Source organism: Phyllopteryx taeniolatus, unplaced genomic scaffold (genome assembly GCF_024500385.1).
Source record: "Phyllopteryx taeniolatus isolate TA_2022b unplaced genomic scaffold, UOR_Ptae_1.2 contig_44, whole genome shotgun sequence".
Taxonomy (NCBI): Eukaryota; Metazoa; Chordata; class Actinopteri; order Syngnathiformes; family Syngnathidae; genus Phyllopteryx; species Phyllopteryx taeniolatus.
The window spans coordinates 102,021-115,920 of NW_026903382.1; the positions used below are offsets into that span (position 1 = coordinate 102,021).

Below are 13,900 nucleotides of genomic sequence, written 5' to 3' on the forward strand. Positions count from 1 at the left end.
CCCCACCACCCCTCTCATTCATGCACATATATTCTGTTTTACTTTGGCTAATCTTCATTCCTCTGCTTTCCAGTGCATGCCTCCATTTCTAACTGTTCCTCCACCCGCTCCCTGATTTCACTGCAGATCACAATGTCATCTGCAAACCTCATGGTCCACGGGGATTCCAGTCTAACCTCATCTGTCAGCCTATCAAACACCACTGCAAACAGGAAGGGGCTCAGGGCTGATCCCTGATGCAGTCCCACCTCCGCCTTAAATTCGTCTGTCACACCTACAGCACACCTCACTGCTGTTCTGCTGCCCTCGTACATGTCCTGTATTATTCTAACATACTTCTCTGCCACTGCAGACTTCCGCATGCAGTACCACAGTTCCTCTCTGGGTACTCTGTCACACGCTTTCTCTAGATCAACAAAGACACAATGTAGTTCCTTCTGACCCTCTCTGTAGTTTTCCATCAACATCCTCAAGGCAAATAATGCATCTGTGGTACTCTTTCAAGGCATGAAACCATACTGTTGATCGCAAATACTGACTTCTGTCCTGAGTCTAGCCTCCACTACTCTTTCCCATAAATTCATTGTCAGGCTCTTCAACTTTATTCCTCTATAGTTCCCACAGCTCTGCACATCACCCTTGTTCTTAAAAATGGGCACCAGCACACTTTTCCTCCATTCCTCAGGCATCTTCTCACGCGCTAGAATTCTGTTGAACAAGCTGGTCAAAAACTCCATAACCAATTCTCCTAGATGCTTCCATACCTCCACAGGAATGTCATCAGGACCAACTGCCTTTCCATTTTTCATCCTCATTAATGCCTTTCTAACTTCCCCCTTACTAATCATTGCCACTTCCTGGTCCACCACACTTGCCTCTTCTACTCTCCCTTTGCTCTCATTTTCCTCATTCATCAACTCCTCGAAGTATTCTTTCCATCTAGCTAGCACACTGCTGGCACCAGTCAACATATTTCCATCTCTATCCTTAACCACCCTAACCTGCTGCACGTCTTTTCCATCTCTATCCCTCTGTCTGGCCAGCCTGTATAGATCATTTTCTCCTTCTTTAGTGTCCAACCTGCCATATATGTCATCATATGCCTCTTGTTTGGCCTTTACCACCTCTACCTTTGCCCTGTGTCGCATCTCAATATATTCCTTTCGCCTCTCCTCGGTCCTCTCAGTGTCCCACTTCTTCTTAGCTAACCTTTTTCCTGTACTGTGAGGTTCCACCACCAAGTCTCCTTCTCTCCTTTCCTGCCAGAAGATACACCAAGTACTCTCCTGCCTGCCTCTCTGATCACCTTGGCTGGCTTGGCACATGCACACAACTAAGCTATGGTAACTTTTACTGCAGAACATCACCAGCACACCACGTACAACAGCTGCCTGACAAGCAAGAAAAGCTGTTTCCACCCGGTCTCGAACCGGGGACCTTTCGCGTGTTAGGCGAACGTGATAACCACTACACTATGGAAACTGTGGTGGCTGTTGTGCCCAAAAGCGGACATGGATTAATTGACAGACCATCCCACCAAGTAACCAACTCACAAGCAGAATTGAATATTTACAAATGATAAGTCATAATGGAATTTATTTAAGCATTACTGAAGTCAGAATTCTTTTGAGGGGACCAAGTGTTTTGAGCAGTTATCGAGCCAACCATCTTTTCTTCTTATTTCTACATCAATGAAATTCCTCTGGCCATTTGTGATTTGAAGAAAGGAAACAAACAAAGTGACCATATGCAATGCAGCACTCTGAATTGGGTTTAACACCATATGCAAAGCTGTACACGAGTTAGCCAGGAGTTGATACTCAAATCTTCTGATCTATAGTCAGATGTGTTATCCATTCCGCCACGAGCCCCAGAAAGGTTTGAGCCCTCTGCAAGTCCCTGTGGAGGATTTTTACTGTCCCAGCAGCACGGCGCAAAAAGCAACTGCAGGGGTTCGCTCTTGCCGTGACCCGGATTTGAACCGGACTTGTTGCGGCCACAACGCAGAGTACTAACCACTATACGATCACGGCTTGGGTTAGTGGAACCTATCTCTCAAAGTATTTTCTGTCATTTTGATTAGTAATGGGGACCAATGCGCTAAAACCACGTGAATAACCCAACACAGCTCCAAATGGAAAATGTGCTCTGATGTGAGGATCATTTGAGTGTTTGCACCTCATTCAGCTGTTAAATGTGTAACTACAGTATTTGTGCAGACCCAACCGGATCCCAAGACTGGACTTCCAGACTGGCTTTTCGTCCCCAATTTCACATGCTCTTAAGTACTTCAGTGGGCCCACAACTCTAACTACATTTGGAAGGACGTCAGGGCTCGGTCAGCCGAAAGAAACAAGCGGTTGGCGGATCTTCGTCGCTCCCCTACGCCTGTATACAAGGTGGGTCAGATGGTTTGGCTCTCCTCCCGTGACCTTTCTCTCCAGACCGAATCACGGAAGCTCACGCCACGCTTCATTGGTCCTTTTCCGATCACTAAAGTCTTAAATCCCACCTCTGTTCAGTTGAAGCTCCCTCATTCTCTCAAAATCCACCCGACATTTCATGTGTCTCTGCTCAAGCCTGTCACCACCAGCACCCTTAGCCCTCCGGCCTTACCCCCTCCACCCCACATAATCAACAGACATCCTGCTTTCACGGTGTCACGCATCCCTTTCGGGGGGGGGACTGTCATGATCTGTGCCCTGCAGTTCCTTTTTGGAACTTGGGTGGCACTTTATGCCTCCCTTTTCCCTCTCTAACTCTCCAGCAAGCATCACCTCCTCGCCCACGCACCTGTTCTCAATCAGCACTAATCACTGCCTGCAGATACAGTAAGCCTTCCAGATCCAGGAATCCAGCACCAGTAGTATCGTCCGTGGTACTCTTGTGATTCGTTCTCTTGTGTTCGATTCATTACTTGGCTACCCGCATTTGTACTGACTTTCTTGTATTCTCCTCCACCTCCAGTCTTCCTTACACGTGTTTGGCAAACATAACAACCACTACACGACTGAAACTGTTGCTCTCGTGTTGTCCGTCAGCAGGACCAGCAAAACGGCTCGCTGGCATTGCCATGCATTCAGGTGCATACACTCAGTGAAAGTAGGTCAAAAGACTCCGAGGTAGTGTAGTGCACAGTATATCCGCCTGTCACGTGGAAGACAGGGGTCCGATTCACTGACGGGGAGTTAACTTCAACTGGTCTTTAGCTTTTCGTGGGGCTCTTCTTTGTGGGAAAACAAAAAAGCCCATCAGACTCGTTTCCAAACAGGGACCTTACGCCTGTTTGGTGAACATAACAACCACTACATGACTGAAACTGTTGCTCTCGTGTTATCCGTTAGCAGGACCAGCAAACCGCCTCGTTAGCTGGCATTGCTGATGCGTTCAGGTGAATTGACGTGGTAGACACTAGGTGAATGCAGTACAAGGGACTCCTCGTTAGTATCGAGGGTATGTCACATTCCCACTGGAACACGGCCCCTCATTGAGGTGCCACTCGGATTGAGTGGCAAAACATGCCTGTGTTCAACACATTCTTTAGGAGTTCCTTAGGAAATTAAAAAAATTGACCCATCACTTCTAAATTTAAGTTTCAAAAGGTAATTAAATACCCCAAAAATATATAAGTTTGCATACTGTTCAATGATGCACCAGAGAGAAGAGAGTATAATGTTATTTCTGTCTCATTGCTGAAATGCAAAACAAACATTTCTGTCGAAAAGTAAATCTGACAATTATCAAAGTATGTTAGACTTAATGAGGAATCGCAGAGCTTTCTGTTGCTAATTAACCGATACGGGATGACGGTGAATTCTGATCTTGACGCGCCTGTTATTCGTTTTTATATAAGCATCAGAATTTTTCATCCTGCACATCACCCTTGTTCTAAAACTGAGCACCAGCACACTCTACCTCCATTCCTCAGGCATCTTCTCACCCGCTAGAATTATTAAACAAGCTGGTCAAAAACTCCACAGCCACCTCTCCTAGATGCTTCCATACCTCCACAGGAATGTCATCAGGACCAATTGTCTTTCCGTTTTTCATCCTCTTGAATGCCTTTCTAACTTCCCCCTTACTCATCATTGCCACTTCCTGGTCCACCACAGTTGCCTCCTCTACTCTTCCTTCCCTCTCATTTTCCTCATTCATCAACTCCTCAAAGTATTCTTTCCATCTATCCAGCACACTACTGGCACCAGTCAAGACAATTCCATCTCTATCCTTAATCACCCTAACCTGCTGCACATCCTTCCCATCTCTATCCCTCTGTCTGGCCAACCTGTAGACATCATTTTCTCTTTCTTTTGTGTCCAACCTGGCATATATGTCATCATATGACTCTTGTTTGGCCTTTGCAACCTCTACCTTTGGCGAGGTCGATAATCGGAACAGGGTCTAGTCTTACTGTGAGTCTTTGACGTGGAAACAAGGAATGCTGGAATGCGACGACAAGGTACAAGGAACTGGCGATGAGAAAGAATGACTATTGCCTATTTTTATTATATCCAATAAACCTTAACTCAACTGACTGTCCGAATAAACTTAAATATAAATATAAACCATATGACACAACATTTAAGTCAAACATGACAATTGATGTGACCAAACCATGTGTGTTTGTCTTCTTGTGTCTTGCAGACATCAGTGAAGATCTTCGTTCTGCGGGGCAGGAGGTAGAGCCCCTTCACGTTAAAGAGGAAGTGGAGGATGAAGAGGTCCACCGCATCAAAGAAGAAGAGAAATTGGAGCCCACTCCCATTAAAAAAGAGGATGAGGAAGAGTACACTCACATCAAACATGAAGTGGAGGAGGACATCACCAAGTTTCCTTCGACTGGTGTCCCATTGAAGAGTGAAAATGAAGGTCAAAGTAAAGAGAGCAGAGTGGCGGAGCCTCCAAGCTCAAGTTAGCACAGCTCAAGTCAGCACATGACAACAGAAGCTGATGGAGACCACTGTGGAGGATCACAAGCAAATGGACTCTGAGCTCCACTATCAGATAGTGACGACATGACGTCACACCCTCCTCACACTGATGATGATGATGGACAGAGTGAAGGTGATCTGACATGTCACACTGAAAATAAACTATGGAAATGTTCTCGGTATGGGAAAATATTTGCTTTTCAGAGCAATTTGAAACGACACATGAAAATACACACAGGAGAGAAAACTGTCATGGGTGTGTGTTCCGGGTTTTGTCTTCCCCCCTGTTTCACACACACCTGCTCCTGTCGAGCATTTTTGGGTCCTATTCTCTGTTCCGTTCATGACAATAAGATTTTTTGCATGTGGAAAAACTGGACACGTTGGCACGTGTCTGTCGAGGCCCTGCTGAAGCACAGAGTAACTACAGTTGTTACGCCTGTGGACAAGAGGGACACACTGCCAACTGTTGTCTCGACCTGCTGCCCAGAGGACACGGTGAAACAACAGGACGAGGCAGGGGAAATGTGCCAAAGAGACATTTTACAAAAATATAATGCTGCCATTGCACGTGTAGTACACGGACTTGACATTGTGTTTCCAGATGGACCCATGCTGCCGGCCAAAGGAGACCTGCGTACACATGTGCTGGCATGTGTCCAACAAAAAGCTGTGACTCATGTTGTTGACATCTATTGGGGACTGCTCGACACGTGTCAAATAAATATCAGCGTGCTGCAGGCATTTGCGGAGTGGAAGATGTGGATTGTGTCCTTGGGGCCATTCCTGCCACCCCCTGACCCTCCAGAATACTCATGGTATTTTACAAACTGATAGAATAGTGGTGAGACGAGAGGGTGTTGGGGCAGTTGTTCACCTGACATCGGATTTATTGCCTTTGTTTAAAATGCCATTTTCTGCGCCTCACATTTCATTGGCACTTAAACGAGAAGGATTAAGAAATCTGTCGGCTAAACTCAATTGGACACATGATGAGAAAGAACTCTTCATACAAATTAAACAAGAATTAAGTCAAGCCATTGCTTTGGCACTTCTTAACTATAAACTACCGTTTCACTTGGACATCTCGAACAAAACTCATACTGCCGCTGCTGTATTGTACCAACGAGTGTTTTGTTAGAACCAATTGTAGCATGTGCATCTGACTGCGAGAGGTATGCAGCAGCAGCTGTTGCCCTTATCGAAATCTGCGCACATGTGGTGCTAATGCACCCGCTCTGCGTACACACCACACACTCCACAACCGCTTTCATCAACTCACGACTATTTACCTTTTCAAACAAGCAAAAAATGAAAATTTATCATTGTTAGAACAACCGCATATTCAGTTTACACCTGTCAATACTAACATGGCCGACGGTGTAACTGTAGGAATGCATTGGTGTGAGGAGAAGGCTAGAAAAGACAAAGCATGTCGTTCAGATTTATTGTCAGAACCGTTGAAGGGAGGGAGAAAGTTGTTTACGGATGGCTGTTGTTATAGGAAAAACAATGGGGAACGAGTGGCTGGATTGGCTGTAATTGAACGAGTCGTGAACGAAATGAGTTGTTGAACATATGAATGCAACGTTAAAACAAAAATTGGCTAAGTGCTGTGCACAGTCAAATATGTCATGGTTGAGAGCTCTCCCAATTGTGCTCATTTCCATCAGAGCATCTGTAAATAGTACAATAAAACTCAGCCAGTTCGAAATATAACATGTTTTTCCTTTTTCTTTTACTGGTCCAGGTTCTGGCTCAACCTTTGAGTCACCTTCTTCCTTGTCACGACTGTCTTACTTTGATCTATTAAGAGGTGTTCTGTCCAGCTTTGCAGGCATCCAGTCGGACGGCGATAATCCACCTGCATCTGTTTGGCTTCGAGTGATGAAGAGGAAGTGGCCTGAACCAAGGTGGACGGGACCGTTCACCGTGACTGCGAGGACTTCACACGCCTACCAACTTGAAGGAAAAGGGACTACCTGGTTCCACAGGTCACAATGTCGTTTTGCCAAACCACTTCGATTGTTTCATTAGTGTTGCATTTATTGCTTCAAGTTGCATTCGGCAAACAGGGGGAATTTAGTAGACCAACAATTCATGTAGCAGGAGAAAGGGAACAAAGCAAATGTGGAACACCATTCCAAATTATAATTATCCATCCATCCATTCATTTTCTACCGCTTATCTGGGGTCGGGTCGCGGGGGCAGTAGCTTTAGCAGGGATGCCCAGACTTCCCTTTCCCCAGCCACTTCATCCATCTCTTCCGGGGGGATCCCGAGGCGTTCCCAGGCCAGCCGAAGGATGTCGTCTCTCCAGCGTGTCATGGGTCGTCCCCGGGGTCTCCTCCCGGTGGGACGTGCCCGGAACACCTCACCAGGCATCCGAATCAGATGCCCCAGCCACCTCATCTGGCTCTACTCTGAGATCCTCCCGGATGACCGAACTTCTCACCCTATCTCTAAGGGAGAGCCCAGACACCCTGTGGAGGAAACTCATTTCGGCCGCTTGTATCCGGGATCTCGTTCTTTCGGTCACGACCCACAGCTCGTGACCATAGGTGAGGGTAGGAACGTAGATCGACCGGTAAATCGAGAGCTTCGCCTTTCGGCTTAGCTCCTTCTTTACCACAACGGATCGATACAAAGTCCGCATCACTGCAGACGCTGCACCGATCCGCCTGTCGATTTCCCGTTCCATTCTTCCCTCACTCGTGAATAAGACCCCAAGATACTTTTCCGACTGCGGACCATGGTCTCAGATTTGGAGTTGCTGATTCTCATCCCAGCCGCTTCACACTTGGCTGCGAACTGCTCCAGTGAGAGTTGGAGGTCACGGTTTGATGAAGCCAACAGAACCACATAATCTGCAAAAAGCAGAGATGCAATACTGAGGCCACCAAACCGGACCCCCCTCTACTCCTCGGCTGCGCCTAGAAATTCTAGGCGCAAATTACAATTAATCACAAAGAAAGGAACAAACAATGCTTATGTTTTTGACTTATGCGAAGTGATTAACTGTGGAAGCTATAACAATTCGTATAGAGGAACATACATCTACTTATGTTTCGATCAGACGGTACAGACCCGATGCGCGCAGAATTTGCCATATCGTCACACATAGTGTCAGACATTGGGACAAACCTCCCATTTTACCGGCAGGTGGACCCCACAAAAAATGGTGGACAAAGGCATTAAGGGCCAGAAAAAACATAATGCAATAATGGATAAAATAAAATTCCAAAGAAATTATGATTCAACACAAAACCCTATTATGCTAAGCATCAATGGTCAGGTAATTGGATAAACACAACATTCATATTTAGTGATAGGAGCGGATGTTTCTGGAAGAGAACCACGTGGTCTTATCCACGTCAATGTATTTGAGGAAGAACAAACCGCTAACAACCAATCAAGTTCCGAGGCTGTCGCAAACCCTCCTGTCGTAAAAATACTTAACAACCCACCTTGCATAGTGGAAATTTTCAACACAGACAAAATTACATCAAGTCAAATTTTAGCTTTAGCCACAGGATACACACAACAAAACATGTGGATAGCCTACTTACAAGAAACGGCCCGACTTGGCAATTTTGGGGATTGTATAATGTGTGCAGCCGCACGACCCACTGTATGTTCAGCTCCAGGACCAATTATGGATATTGATTCACTAAATTGCATGATTGAAATATACAAAATAAACCATAACGTTAGCCCTCGATGCGCCAAGTATGAGAATATGTGGCCAAAATTACCTAAAAGTGCAGTGCCCCATTATGCAGAAGGAAATTACACTTGTTTAAAGCATGACAGAATTAACCAGAACAAAACTAAATATGTGGGGGTATTTCCATTTTGTCATAATATAATAGATGTCACTACATGGGGAAATATTACGTTATTGAGCAAAAGGTCTTTAGGTGATTTGGCAAATATGTGTGAAATTAATGTAGTAAGAGCTGCATTACCTGACAAATGGAAAGGGACATGTATAATGATTTCCTATGTGGCGTCAACCACTGTAATTTTCGCCAAGGATCAAATAACGAGACCAAAAACAGAAACTAATGTGAGGTCAAAGAGATCAATCAGCGATAATTGGTCAGAGGACAGAACCACATACATCGATGGCATTGGAGTGCCCAGAGGAGTTCCAAATGAATACAAACTGATTGATCAAATTGCAGCAGGATTTGAAAATATGCCCATCATCTCTGCATTGTTCCCAGTAACTCCAAACAAGAATGTGGATAGGATCAACTTTGTTTATTATCATTTGCAAAGAGCAGTAAACTAAACCAGTGATGCCATTGAAAGCTTAGCTGAACAATTGGCCCCCACTTCCCTAATGGCAATTCAAAACCGCATGGCCCTTGACATGATCCTTGCCGAAAAGAATGGTGTTTGTGCAATGTTTGGTCCACAATGTTGTACTTTTATTCCCAACAAGACAGCCCTGGATGGAAAAGTAACGAGAGCCCTACATGGATTACAAACTTTGGCTGCTGAAATGGCAGATTCAACAGGCGTTTCCAACCCCCTGGAAGATTGAGCTACGGCGTGGTTTGGAAAATGGAAACACCTTATGTTCACGGGAGTGGTGGAAAAGAATATGAACCAGCCGGAATCACAGATGTTGATGACCTCCGAAGGAGCTCCTACTCCTGAAGTTCTGCTCACACAAGACGACGTCGTGTCCAGATGGATGAATTATTGATTAAGAATATACAGTGTCTTTTCTCTTAGCATGTTACGGGACTTGTCTTTTTCCCTCCTCAAATCAATATATGGGGAGGTTTTTGGCCTGTCTCAAGAGTAGTACTGCCTTATGAAGAATGCTTAGCTCATGACTACGTTGTTTATATATCCTCTTAATAGCCTTCCACATAGAGTAGTACTGCTTAGGGTATGTTACATAGTTCCACTATGTAAACAGAGGAATTGTTGGATTGTTCTATTTGTACTCATGAAGCTATGTTCCTTTCTTTAACAATTAAGTTCCATTTCCAAACCATCCAAGGCCAGAGGGGTGCCCACATCTTAGGATGACTCCCTTTTCTTTTTTATTGCACCCAAGGTAGATTACTGAAGAATGATGTTCTTTGAATGACTCCCTTTTCTTTATAGCACCCAAGATAGATTACTGAAGAATGATGTTCTTAGGATGACTCCCTTTTCTGAAAACATCCAAGGCCAGAGGTACCTTCTGCTAAACATATATCAAAACCTTCTGCTGAACAGTCATAACGAAACCTTCTGACGTGTATAAAAGGAGTTAGCTCAAATAAACAAGGTGTGTCATTCACTGAACCTGCACTCTCGTGGGCAGTTGATTGAATGCACCCTGAGACTCAGCACGTTGGTGTCTTGTTTTTTCCTCTCTCTTTGGACAAAGAAAACGAACACGCAAGGACGATTGAAGGTTCCATGATCTATTGAACATTGACATTATATTACGTCCTTAACAGTTTAAATGTTGAATCCGCTTGCCAGAGTTAGACTTCACTATCTCCGAGCAAATACAGTTTCTCGTTTTCGTAAGTGAATGTGAGACGTTCTAATTTCCTCACAATTTGTAACTTCTCTTTCTGAATGATTGATAAAGTCTTCAGTGCTCTCTGACATTATGTGCACGTGCACATTTTAATATGAATTAATCAACAATTAGTAATCACCAAAAGTATATATTTTTTAGCGTTTTATGATGAAGTCATTTTCCAACAGCAACACTTATTTAGCCTTTACGTAAGAACACTGAGATGTCCCAGGTGACCTGAACATCACTTTGGAAAACGAGTGGTCAAGTTAGGTTATCTTAACAAATTAGATGATAAAATTGCATTTTTGCCATCAACGACTGAAAGAAAATGTTAATACAGAAGACAGACTCCTGTAATTTGTCAACCTCCTACGAGTGACCAGTCAGAAGATTTTAAGGAAGCTAAATTGGATATGATGTCACTTCACATCAACAGGTAAAGCAAATTGAGAAACACGGGGCCTACTCGTGACCATACATTTCCTTAAGATTATTATACTTAAGTATTATAACCAAACTACATTTGTTTACAATTATGTATTTTTTTTAATTTTTTTTTATGTTTTCAGTAGTTTCAGTAGCTTATAGTAGTTAAGTATTTCACGAGAGGTTGGTTTTGTTTTCACTGTCGTTTTTGCATTAATTCTTTTGGGCAGGGCATGCTTACTGTTTTTGGATATACTTTGAAATGTTTAATGGCCAATATTAATGTCTTGACGTTTCTGGCATGTTTTTAGTCGATTATTAAGACCTATCGCGTGACAAATTGGAACGTTGGGTAACCATATGAGGAGAAGGGGTGTAATTTGCCTCCTCAGCGACGATGGCGCTAGAGTCCTACTGTCAGTTAGCAAAGCTGGAAACAGGAAGTAGTTGACTGAGGCAGGGCTATTGATTTATTTTCGTCAAAATGTTGAGCAGCTATTCAGCTTGTGGCCACAAAAATAAATAAACAAATAAATAATAAAGCTTGTGGCCACCACATTACACCAACAACTGATTGTTATTACAAATAACTAATTTTTTTCTTTGGTTGTTTAAGTCTTGGTGGCACGGTGGACGACTGGTTAGAGCGTCAGCCTCACAGTTCTGAGGACCGGGGTTCAATCCCCGGCCCCGCCTGTGCAGAGTTTGCATGTTCTACCCGTGCCTGCGTGGGTTTTCTCCGGGCACTCCGGTTTCTTCCCACATCCCAAAAACATGCATGAATTGAAGATTCTAAATTGCCCGTAGGTGTGACTGTGAGTGTGAATGGTTGTTTGTTTATATGTGCCCTACGATTGGCTGGCAACCAGTTCAGGGTGTACCCCGCCTCCTGCCCGATGATAGCTGGGATAGGCTCCAGCACGCCCGCGACCCTAGTGAGGAGAAGCGGCTCAGAAAATGGATGGATGGATGTTTAAGACTTAATACAGTGCTAAATAACATAAGTTAATGTATTGGATCGACGTGGACCACGTGACCAAAAAACATGAGCATCAGGCAACATTCTTTCGATAAAACGTTGAAAAACAACATGGTTGACTTCTTCTTCTTCTTTTCCTTTCTGCTTGTCCCGTTAGGGGTCGCCACAGCACGTCATCCTTTTCCATGAGAGCCTATCTCCTGCATCCTCCTCTCGAACACCAACTGCCATCATGTCTTCCCTCACGACATCCATCAACCTTCTCTTTGGTCTTCCTCTAGCTCTCTTGCCTGGCAGCTCCATCCTCATCATCCTTCTACCAATATACTCACACTCTCTCCTCTGGACGTGTCCAAACCATTGAAGTCTGCTCTCTCTAACTTTGTCTCCAAAACATCGAACCTCGGCTGTCCCTCTGATGAGTTCATTTCTAATTTTATCCAACCTGGTCACTCCGAGAGCGAACCTCAACATCTTCATTTCCGCCACCTCCAGCTCTGCTTCCTGTTGTCTCTTCAGTGCCACTGTCTCTAATCCATACATCATGGCTGGCCTCACCACTGTTTTATAAACTTTGCCCTTCATCCTAGCAGAGACTCTTCTGTCACATAACACACCCTGACACCTTCCTCCACCCGTTCCAACCTGCTTGGACCCGTTTCTTCACTTCCTGACCACACTCACCATTGCTCTGGACGGTTGACCCCAAGTATTTAAAGTCCTCTACCTTTGCCATCTCTTCTCCCTGTAGCCTCATTCTTCCCCCACCACCCCTCTCATTCATGCACATATATTCTGTTTTACTTCGGCTAATCTTCATTCCTCTTCTTTCCAGTGCATGCCTCCATCTTTCTCACTGTTCCTCCAGCTGCTCCCTGCTTTCACTGCAGATCACAATGTCATCTGCAAACATCATGGTCCACGGGGATTCCAGTCTAACCTCATCTGTCAGCCTATCCATCACCACTGCAAAAAGGAAGGGGCTCAGGGCTGATCCCTGATGCAGTCCCACGTCCACCTTAAACTCTTCTGTCACACCGACAGCACACCTCACCGCTGTTCTGCTGCCCTCGTACATGTCCTGTATTATTCTAACATACTTCTCTGCCACTCCAGACTTCCGCATGCAGTACCACAGTTCCTCTCTGGGTACTCTGTCATAGGCTTTCTCTAGATCTACAAAGACACAATGTAGCTCCTTCTGACCTTCTCTGTACTTTTCCATCAACATCCTCAAGGCAAATCATGCATCTGTGGTACTCTTTCTAGGCATGAAACCATACTGTTGCTCGCAAATACTCACTTCTGTCCTGAGTCTAGCCTCCACTACTCTTTCCCATAAATTCATTGTGTGGCTCGTCAACTTTATTCCTCTATAGTTGCCACAGCTCTGCCCATCACCTTTGTTCTTAAAAATGGGCACCAGTACACTTTTCCTCCATTCCTCAGGCATCTTCTCACGCACTAGAATTCTATTGAACAAGCTGGTCAAAAACTCCACAGCCACCTCTCCTAGATGCTTCCATACCTCCACAGGAATGTCATCAGGACCAACTGCCTTTCCATTTTTCATTCTCTTTAATGCCTTTCTAACTTCCCCCTTACTAATCATTGCCACTTCCTGGTCCACCACACTTGCCTCTTCTACTCTCCCTTCTCTATCATTTTCCTCATTCATCAACTCCTCGAAGTATTCTTTCCATCTACCTAGCACACTGCTGGCACCAGTCAACATATTTCCATCTCTATCCTTAATCACCCTAACCTGCTGCACATCCTTCCCATCTTTATCCCTCTGTCTGGCCAGCCTGTATAGATCCTTTTCTCCTTCTTTAGTGTCCAACCTGCCATACATGTCATCATATGCCTCTTGTTTTGCCTTTGCCACCTCTACCTTTGCCCTGTGTCGTATCTCAATGTATTCCTTTCGCCTCTCCTCGGTCCTCTCAGTGTCCCACTTCTTCTTAGCTAACCGTTTTCCTTGTATGATTTCCTGTACTGTGAGGTTCCACCACCAAGTCTCCT

At 44.7% G+C, this 13,900-nt stretch overlaps 1 non-coding gene across 1 annotated transcript; it reads right to left on the reverse strand.

Moving 5' to 3' along the window:
• Positions 1–1,409: 1,409 nt before the first annotated feature.
• On the reverse strand, positions 1,410–1,482 carry trnav-aac (transfer RNA valine (anticodon AAC)). Its single transcript has one exon. It is a non-coding gene; the product is annotated as a tRNA-Val (tRNA).
• Positions 1,483–13,900: the final 12,418 nt, after the last annotated feature.